Source organism: Haplochromis burtoni, unplaced genomic scaffold, assembly GCF_018398535.1.
Source record: "Haplochromis burtoni strain Fernald_Lab_line unplaced genomic scaffold, NCSU_Asbu1 Contig_519, whole genome shotgun sequence".
NCBI classification, from domain to species: Eukaryota; Metazoa; Chordata; class Actinopteri; order Cichliformes; family Cichlidae; genus Haplochromis; species Haplochromis burtoni.
In genome coordinates this window covers 245320-256311 of record NW_024582880.1, presented here as the reverse complement: position 1 = coordinate 256311, position 10992 = coordinate 245320, and positions in this window count along the sequence as shown.

Genomic DNA, 10992 nt, shown 5'->3' with positions numbered 1-10992 from the left:
TTTTTTTTATGACCCCGGCCTTTATTTTAGTCTCCTTACTTTGGAAAATGAATACCAGCAAAGTGCTTGTACTTGTTGGCTGTGGCTGATAAGGCTCTGTGCTCCACCAGTCACAGCCAGAGTTAGTTTGTTTTGTAATTGTAGGAAGCAGTTTGCCTGGTGGAAGCAGTGGAAGTAGCTGTTGAATTTTGGGGTCCGCCAGCTACCAGAATGAGCAAAGAGCTTCCCGCCCTGCAAATAGTCCAAATACTACTTCTCAGAGAGGATCCACGGCCTCCCCCATGTGATGTGGACATAGAGGCTGGCAGTTGACCTGTAAAACAGGTGTTGTGTTTAACATATAAGTTGGTCTAACCTTAGAGTTTGGTTTTGTTTCACTTCTTCTTTTTCCTTGCATACAAACGATCAACTCAACAAAGTAGTCTCCAGATGTCCATTAATTTCCTACATGCAGAGAAAGCTCATTCTCTTATGCACCATTGCTGACTCGTGTTATGTATTAGCAAGCAAAGCGAGATGGTGATAAGCTCATGATTTAGGTGAGATGCACGAGCATCTACCAGCATTCTTGTACTGTATAAGCTGTAGTATGGTCTCAGTGCTTTAGTGACTTGAGGTGGTTCAGATGAAATAATAGAGACTTGAGTGATTCTGCAGCCATTGAGCTTTGAAATCTGTGGTCTGGACACAGGTTTGGTTATCCTGAGACAGTTGGGCTGTGGATTCGGTTTTACCTTAAACAAGCTTTTTTTTTTTTTTCCTCAGTGTGCCGCTCAGAGAGTATGCCGACTTCAGGATGTGTGATGGTGTGAATAATCTCCTCTTGTGGTTGGTTGATATCCTTGAAACTTTCTCTGCAGGATTTTAGCTTTGGAGCTTCCTCTGTTGAATGTTTAAGCCTGCTGCTACTGCACTGTGTTTATACCTTGGGATGGGAATCATTATACAGCCAGTCACAGTGCTGCAGGGTTCACTAGCTGACATTAAGTACTAGACACATATGCAGAGTTGACTGAACGGACGCCGATTTCTGTTGGTGATTCTTCAAAAGTCAAAATATGCAACTTGTATACTCATTGTGGTTCAACTTGTCATGCAATATATCTGTTGTGTTTCTGGCATTAGTTCATTTTAGCTTAGTCTGTTACATAACTTAATATTAATTGGCAGTAAAATCATTTAGGTATTCCCATCCCTCCATATAACAGCAATGTATTTAAGTTGTGCTATGCTATTTTTTTCTTTTTAGATTCCTTTACTTTTTGCTATGAGCTTAGCATTTAGAAGACAATAAACAGAAACAGTAAAACGGCGATACAGTCGTTGCAGGTTTTACGTGCTAAGGCGTTTCAAGCTTTCAGGCTGACTGTCCTGGCAAAAGCTGGTGGTTGGTTGGGTGTTTTTGTTTTTCAGCTTTTGTTTTAAGGTATGTGTGTAAGGTTTTATGCACATGTGTATGGAATCCTCTGCAGCTGCGCCTTTTGACTGGCAGAAACTGTAGCTTTGGCTGTGACTTGCTGAGCGCTGTTAAATAAATTAGTTGCGTGAAATAATAAAATGGTGCAGGAAAGGCAGCCAGGCTGGAGGGGTGATGAACTCGCTCATTGGCCCGATCTGTCAGTACAGCCCAGCCTCCTTCCTGTACTGCCCCATCTCCACTGCCTTTTTTTTTTTTTTAACTTAACATTCAGTCACCCACGTGGGCTGAAAATTGTCGGGCTTTCCATCTGAATGGACTCGGACCGTTTGAAAAGGATGTGAAGCTTATCGTGGGACAAAGTGTAGGAGAGCTATGGCGAAGGGATCCCGTGGTGTGTGTCCCTCTTTGCTTACTTTACTTGACGGCAGAGCTGCGGCGATCTGTGGTCTCCACCGAGGGGCCTCGGGATTGCGCCGCACCGCCAAAAATGTTTGTCGTTGCAACCTTGTGCACTCAAGGCAGACGCATGCTGTGACCTTTTGACTGTGTAGCAGTATTGTTGTCGCCATCTTTGTTACATTTTGAAATGACTCTCTTTTGAGAATAAAGACGTTGATTATAAATATGCTTTTTTTTTCCCCCCCCCTGCGGGCTGTGACTGAAGATTTGATCACCGTGTCTGATTGGACGTTTTAACCCAGGCGCCAAGGCCCCTCCTGTTTGATCAGTGAGTGCTAAAGAGTGTGCTGTGCAGCCTCAAAACCGCCACCACCTTCACTGGTTTATTTATCACTGCCAAGCTGTTTGCAGCCATTTTTAAATGCAGGGCCACTCAGTCCCCAGCGCTTGTCTGTCATGTCATATGTTGTGATTGTGCAGAATGTGCGCTCACCTCGGCCTGTCTGTGATGCTTACTAACGGGGGCCCTAATAGGAGTTGAATGATAGCACGTGTGGAGAGGGGACGTGCTGGTCACAGGAGAGAGTGGATCAGTGTTGTGGACCCCTCTGGGTGCTCAAGCTGTGCATTGGTGCTTAATAGCCTGAAAAGATCTGCTTTGGTTTATAAAGGCGAGGGGAATGCATCGATGAGTGAAATTAGGATAAGGAACGATTTAAGAGGGCTAGCCTAGCCTAGTCGTGCACCTGCTCTTCTTAAGCTGGGTTTGGTTTGGTATTTTTGCCGCTGGGTATTACCTGTCTGGCTAAAAGTAGATGTTTGAAAAGCTTTTCAGAGTCTGTTTTAGATTATGAGGGAGAAAATATGGTTCTAACTTTAGAGAAAACAGTGCATAGCCCACTAAAATGCATAGGTGTGGTGAGCAGGATCTGGTTGCATTAACTTGATAGGAAGGATCAGCTGAACTGGATTTCTCCGCTGAAGGAGAAGGTGGTTGTGTTTGAGGTTGGAGGAACCGCAAAGAGTAGGTCAGAGAGCCGAGGAGGGAGGAGAAGAAGGGCAGGGACTTAAAGAACTCAGATCAGGTGTTCGGTTGTTGATCAAGAAGAAAAGCAGGAAAACTATTTTCCAGTAGATCTAGAATCTTCCTTAATTGTTTACTCTTCACTTTAAAAACTTCACACACAGTTTCTTTGTCTCGTTTCTTGTATCAGTCTTTTCAATCTATGCTATTCATCTTTTGTTTATTACAAAGTATTAAACAAATACGAGAAGTGTAAAATCAGAATGGAAGAATCTGTCACTCGTTATTAATTTCTCTCTTTCTCTTGTGTCTGTTCTTTGTCCTGTTTGTATCTTACTCCATCGTACATGTGGAGCTGATTGACTATTGTGTGCTTTGGGGATTGAAAGAAGAAAAAAAAATATGAAACTTTTTTTTTTCAGTCATTAATTCTGAATCTCGTTTCTGTTTGTTGTATCATGAGTAAAGGTTTTAATACTGTATGAGACGTGTGTGTCTTTTTTTTTTTAAATCTATAAGATGATAAAAGTTACCAGAGTGCACTCAGTTTCTTTTAAAACACCGACTGACCACAGATGTAAGGGAACGTGCCGCCTCCGCTCCGACTGCCTCGGGAAACGATATCCTCCTCAGTCCAGCAGGACCCCAGGGCCCCGAGTGACCACTGGCACCGCACTCCCATCTTTCCACCTCTAGAGGGAGCACTGACCTTTTTGTCCTGTCCAATTTTCTGCAACCGTGGTAAAATTGCTTTGCGTTTCTTTCCCGGCCTACTTTGCACACCTTGACCAATAAGGATGCAGCAGACCTAAGATCAGAGCATGCTTTGCTGATAGGTTTCACCCGACACTGGTGGCTCTGTTCTCTCTGCTGCATATTTAAATGTTAAGAAAAATGTGGGTGTGAGTTTGTCTCTTAGCCAGGGGAATGCTCTTTCACTTTTGTGCCACCTCCTTTTTTCTGTCTCCTCCCTCGTCTGACAGTCCATCAAAAAAATCTCCTTTTCCTCCTGACTAAGAGAAGCTTTAGCTCACTATGCAGAACCATCAGGATTTGTTTTAGGTCATGGTCAAAGCAACTTTAATCCTGAATATGTTTATAATCAATAGAAGTTTGCAGGGAGTCAGATAAATCAACTATTTTAGACCACCTGTTTTTTATAAGCCTGTTCAGAAATGCTAGTTATTCATGGGCACTTTTCATACCTGTAACTACTCTCCCTGATCTGTAACATGGGAAACCACACATTACCATAGAAGCATAACAATAATACTGTAGCTGCTTCTGTGTTTTTCAAGCTGATTTATGCCAAAGATTACAGATTAGACTGGAGGTTTTTAAAAGCTGAAATATATGGGTCAGATTTTCAGAGTTTGTAACACCTTCCATCACTTCAGAGCAGAGAGGTGGTGAATAAGCTTCAAATCACTAGCTGGTCGTGGTTATCCTGACTTGGATAAGTAAACTAAGACAGATTAGAAGGATGCCGAGCGTCACTTTGAATGCTACAGATGTTTGAGCCAAGTGTGCCACTCTGAGCGGCTCCTGAAGTACCACCTGCTGCCAGCAGAGGGCGCAGGCACAATAAGGTGTCTGTTCTGGAAGCTCAGTACAGCCAAGTCAGCAGCCTCTATTTAGAGAAGACCCTATAACCTCTCATCTTGGAGTGGTAGACAGTCAGTTTCCCAGTTTGATCCAGGAATATATTTGTCAAATGATGTTTATTTAGATTCCAAAAAAAGGTTTCCACCTGGTTAGAGTCACTATTTTCCCGTAAAGTTGTATTTTGACACTAAACACAGCATTTTGAAACTTCTGAAACATCACTTTTAGTGAATTAAAATAACAGCATTTAATTATAGCTGACCTTTAGCGTTGCGGTCTGTTTAAGTGTTTTGCAGCTATGCTGTTGCCTGGGCCTTTAACCTTTTCTAAGGCTCATTAGCATCTTCAGAGTTTGCTTTACTGCCTGCCTCACGTTTCCTTCCTCATCACAGTTTTGCCTCTGTTGTCTTGCTTTTCGTCCACTCTCTAATATTGACTGCCTGCATTTTGTCTCACTTTCTTTCTGTCCCCAATCTCCTCCTGGCTCTCCCGCCCTCTCACCCCTCCCCTCTCCTGTCTTCTATTTGAGGCTGAGGGCTGTAGAAAGACACCTTTATGCCAGGGGTCAGATTCCTCCTAATTCCTGCTTAGCGAATGTCGATTTTTCACCGGGTAAATGTTTTTTCCCTGCGCTGAATAAACATGATGTGTTTGAAGTCACTTTTTGTGGATCCCGTGTGGTAGAATACCCCACACATCGTCCACACACACACACACACACACACACCTGAGGAGGACAGAGCTTTATTGAGCCTGTGTACTCTTTGGAGAGGCAAATATTACGCAGAAGGAGAACATGTCAGTTGTGTTTTCTGCTCACTGTTATTTTCTGTTCGGCCTACACAGTAAAATAAACACTATAATCCCCTTTGAGCTTTTTTACATGGTTTTTGTTGTTTTCTTAAAATCCACCTTAAACTCTTTGTGTATTTTATGCTAAAGCTCTGTTTACTGCAGATCTGTTAAGCATTACTACTAATACTGGTGACTGCAGGGACAAATAATTAGTAGTTTTTGGGGGTTTGCACCAGCATACACACAAAAGCAATGACCCTGTTCTTCCTACACCACAGAACACAAGTAGGAAAAGATCATTTAAAGACATCATCTCTCTATTTATAAGACAAAGTACAAACACTTGTAAACTAGAAGTGGATGAACTACTTTAGAAGCCAGTTAAAGTAAACATGTATTAGTGGGAAAGACTGTATATAGAAATAACATCACCACTGTGACGTCCATTGTTTGATTGACTCCACATCTTGAAGCCCCAGAATCATATTCACTCATGAAAACAGAAAAACACACGTGTCAGATAATCGCACGACAGAGACCTCAAAAAGCCCCAAGAGGCAAATCAAACCAGAAAGTTCCAGTTAACTCTGAGGTGAAGCTTTGCAGAGGAAACAAAACGGTATACGAGACGATCACCTAAAGATTTCTGAAGCTTTGAGCGTTTACGCCATTAAGATCTTGCGTGCAAAAACTTGGATGTGACGAGATGTGGCAGCTTTGACTGTCTAACCGTGTCCTCATTAGTTGTGTAGTTTCATAGGAAAGACAGTCCTTCATCTAGAACCATGGTGCGACCGCAATTTGAAAAATATACTTAATTTTTAATTCATTATGACCCAGAATTAGTGAGAGAGCCCATAAATGGGAGGGAGAGCGGGTAGTGTACTAATCATAACGTCGATGGTTCGAAACCTTGGCTCCCCTACTCATAGTAACCTTGGGCAAGACGCTGAGCCCCAAGTTGTCCCTGATGCCTTCATTGTGCAGAAGACATTTCTTAAAACAGAACTGGCTTCATTAAACCTTAAAATGCATCTGTATACATACAGGTGTCAAGGAGAAGGAAATTTATTTACAGGGACTTAAACCTTCCACCTTTACTTGGATGTTAACAGGTTATTTTCCCTGTTAAAGTCCATTTTAACAGAAAAGTCTATAACTAGTTACTGTTGGAGCCAACCTCATGTGGCCTTTAGGATGAAGTTTTTAATATGTGCGTGATTCACAGCACATAAAAGAATGAACATGATTAGACGTGGATAGTGGCATCTAATGTATTTTGCGGATTTTACTGTTTCCTCTTGTTTATTCACCAACTGTGAACGAACAAACAGGATGAATGTGTATGGATCTGCAAAGGAGGCTGGGAGAATGAGTGCTGAGTGTTTATTATCCTCACATATCGTTAGCTTCATAGCATAAGTGCCTAAGTCATTTTTTGGTCAAATTGAGATTTTTGCCTAACTTTACTCCCCTACCACTGCTGCATCAGTTTTTTCTTGTTTTCCGAAAACACAAAAAAATGACTTAGGCACTTATGCTATGAAGCTAACGATATGAAGCTGTTACAAAACTGGTGGTCCTCGCACAGATCCTGCAGCACCACCTCCCTGCTGACAGAAGGGAAACCGGGTGGTGTGGATCATCGGGGTCCATTATGGTGCTGCAGACGGTGGTCACATTTGGTAAGCTAACCTACTCTGAAAAAGTAAAATAAATGAAAACAAAAACATTTATCTTGCTAAACCACCCACTGAAGGTAGTCGTGACCGTTTATTGTGATTAAATTAAACTTTTCTGTTAGGGGGCACCGGGTGGTACATGTTAGATTCTTGGAAACACCATTTCTGTCTCGTTTCAAGCTTAAAGTCACGTTTCTGTCTTTTTTATGTTGTGTCTGTACGGTTCAGACTTTTGGGACGGGGAGAAACGTTGGAATGAGTGGTGACAACATTTATAAAAGCCAAATTACTGGTCAGCCACTGTCCCCATGTTCTTTCAGGCGTAATGATATGCTAGGTTTTGGGCATGCACAGACCAGCTCTGAGCCAGCGTGCACTTAGATGACTGAGAGCGCCTCCTGAGCAGAGCTAAATCTGGGTGAAACTGAGAACGGGTCCCACACAAAGTATATAATTCTACATTTGAGGATAGTTGGTTTTGCTTTCAAATCAAAGGAACATGGCAGATAAATATATGTCAGGCTGAGAGGAAGGCCTGAAGGAAGACATCGTGGTGGTGCCAACTGGGCACGTAATCAAGAAATGTGCCCCAAACGTTTTAAACAGCTACGTTTTACGTGCAATTTGTGGTGTATTCTCCATTTTACAGTAAAGGTAAAAAACCTAAACCAGGAGAGAAAATCTAATCTAATCCTTTAAGCGTAGTGACTGTCTGCTTTGTCTATCTCAGTTCAAGTAACTGGTTTTATTTATTTATTTATTTAGGACAGTGCATGTTAATGAACATAAATGTAAAAAAAATTACATGAATGTAAACATACCAGATTATAGCCAAGGGCTAATTTCCATCTGTTGTCCTTAAGCATAAAAATAGACATAATAATTCATAAAAATTCATCATTCATTCATAATAAAAACTCCATCACCAAACTTACACATACACACCATTCTGTTCCCAAATAAAACATTAAAACTATACAACTTATACATGATCACACACTTGATTTGTCCATAACCAGTTTTTAACCTTTGCCTTAAACAAATTGAATGTCGAGCATTCTCTAATGGGTTGAGGAAGACTGTTCCACAGATGGCCTCCCTGGACAGAAAGGACGTTCTGCCCAAATGCTGTCCGTCTGTGGGGTATAAACAAGTCTCCTCGGATTGTAGCTCGAGTGGTCCTGTCTGAGCTTTCTTTATGCCTAATGAACTGCTTTAGTGGTGGTGGAGCAAGGGAGTGTAAGACTTTATATATTAAACACACTCTTTTAAGTTTCACTAAGTTATTGAAGTTCAGTAATTTATGTTTTTTTAACACATGACAGTGGTGGTGGGAAGTCGGTTTTTTGTCAAGTAGTTTTAAACTTCTTTTATAAATGTTTTCAATAGTTTTAAGTGTTGTTGGACAAGCAAGTTCTACTGGTTTTTGTGTCACTTTCCAAAATAATCTGTCTTATAAAAATCATTCAGCCTTAAATTTTTATATTAAGACATCTAAACACCAAAAAAGTGGGAAAATATAAAATTTCAATAACACAAGATTTTCTTCCTACCTTTTTTTTACATTCCTAGAAGTGCGACATGACTGGTCAGTGAAGACAAACAAATGCAAGCAATGTTCATACTACCAAAGTATGGATCAGCTGTAGTAAATCTATTAAAGTTATGGACAAACTCCATCATCTTGATTTCAGTTAGAAATTGATCATTTTTTCTAAAATATTAAAGTTTAATAATAAAAATAATCTGTAGAGCTGCACGTTTCAACCCACCAATCAAGGAGGACCCTCGATTGGTGGGTTCCAGTGTGCATGGAAGATTTGAAGCATTTCTAATGGAAATAACATCACAAAGCTCCGCCTCTTAATTTCGCTGTAATGATGAGAGAGTGGGAAGTCTGTGTGTGGGAAGATTAACGAGCTCCTGACAGGGGCGCGATGTGTCAGCGAGGGGAAACCAGTAGATGGAAGGAGGGAAACGTGGATTGGAAGACAGAAGAAGGAAGTGGGAGGGTCATTTTTTCATTTATGCTGCATCCTTGGCTGTTTCCCATACGGAAAAGAAATAGTAAAAACTTATATGTGATTACTCATGAAAGTGGCCACTTTCGCATTACTTTCATACATTGTTTTAGGAAGTATCCAAAACATACAAGTTTCATTATATAATTTTTCAAGGGATCTTATATCTGTTTTCACTCTTATATGCTTTTCATACAAGTTTCACACAAGACAGATACAAACTTTATAAGATTTATATCTATCTTTTCCATATGGGTTTGCTCGTACAGTAATGACCCAGATGGGACTGAGCTGCAGGCAAAGATGAAAAGCTCTTTGATGAACAGACAGACTGGAATGAGCTCAGATTGTTTTCATTGCAGGTTTTCCCTGACCTCATTAACTGTGTCTGTGCACCAATACTGTGCATCTGTATGCTCGGCCTCATGTTTTGGAAATTAGTAATTTGTTTTCCTCTTTTTGATCTTTTGTCTGTAGGACAGCCAAGTCTCACCGACACACAGGGGCAGGAATCATAGTGTAATAGTTACAGTACCATAACTGTGGGTTCATAATACATAACAACAGTACTGTGGTGCAGTGATGCTGCTATTATCAGTTTGTAAGCTTTCTGATTTACCTCTCACCTCTGTCCTCTATTTTCTCCCATCTAAGTTTGTCCTCAACACAAGTAGGATTAAATTAACTGACTGTTGCAATAAAAACATTTATTGTTGAAGTCAGTGTATCGATAATCGTATCACAAGAGGAAGTAATATGATAAATCACACTATGTAGGTTTTCTACCACCTTAGGTTCTCACTGTGTTCTCGTCTTCCGCCTCACTTGTTACACTTTGATCTGTTTTAATCTGCCGTTTTGTTGTCGTCTGTCCTCGATCTTATCCGCCTTCCTCGCTGCACCTCACCTTTGCTCTCGCCATCGTTCTCATATCCCAGATTTGTCTACTGTACCAGAGAGAAGGCCCTGGTCTCAGCAGCTTCCTGTCTCACAAAAGACCCTTCTGTTTCCCCCCCTCTGGGTTTCCTCCTCTGCCTCCCCACCCACTCTTCAACACCCCTGTGGTACATTCCCCCCTCCTCGATGCATTCCTCGTTGACCTCGGCAGGCTGAGGAGTCCCTCTGTCAGTGAGCTCTGTGAGAGTGGGACTGAGCCTTCACTCGTCGGTGGAAGCAGCTATTAAGTTCAGGTTAAGTAAATCTGCAGAGCGTGCCTTTAAAAGTGAGCCGAGTTATCTTTATTGTTGTTGCAACACAGGTTGTTGCAAACGTGGGCCAATAGCACGATGATCACACTTATAATACTATAATATAATACTTAATTATCATATGCCAAACATGTCAAAATGAAAGTTAAATTATATGCAGGTGTGTCTGCTTTAAATCAAAGCTTAATGGAAATGTTTTGTTTTTACTTGAACACACAAATGTTCAAGTACATCGAAGCTTCGTGTCGAGATAACAACACGACCTGGTTGCTGTACTGACTTCAACTAGTTTGCCGACGGGTGCATCTCAAGTCTGTTAGTTGTCTGTTCAAACCAGCATCAACTGCAATCTCCACAAACTGATTCTGTTTATTAATGTGTCAAATCCTGGTGAAACTGGCACTCGAAGCTTTCTGGGTTCCTCTTGTAGTCTAAGTCCTATTGACCACTCATGCTTAAATGTCTGTTCATTACATTCAGGTAAACAATTTATGTGGAGATTAAAAAAGGGATTATATTGGCCAGAACTGCACAAGATTAGCATCATCTACAAACTGAGGATTGTAACAGAAATGGAAAATCTCGTCCCGGATGTCTGGAGGCCCTGAAAAATTAGCCTTTTTCCCCAGAGGCTAGACCCCCAGAGGCTAGACCCCCAGAGGCTAGACCCCCAGAGGCTAGCTGATGGTTTCCCACATTGTAGAAAAACAAATGAACTTTATCTTTCAATGTCTACTCAGAGTCTTTGATTGGATTCAGGAGACAGATACTCACTCTACTAAGATCAGGCTTAAAGATGAGGTGACCCTGAGCCCTCCTATAGCTATGCTTCACTAGG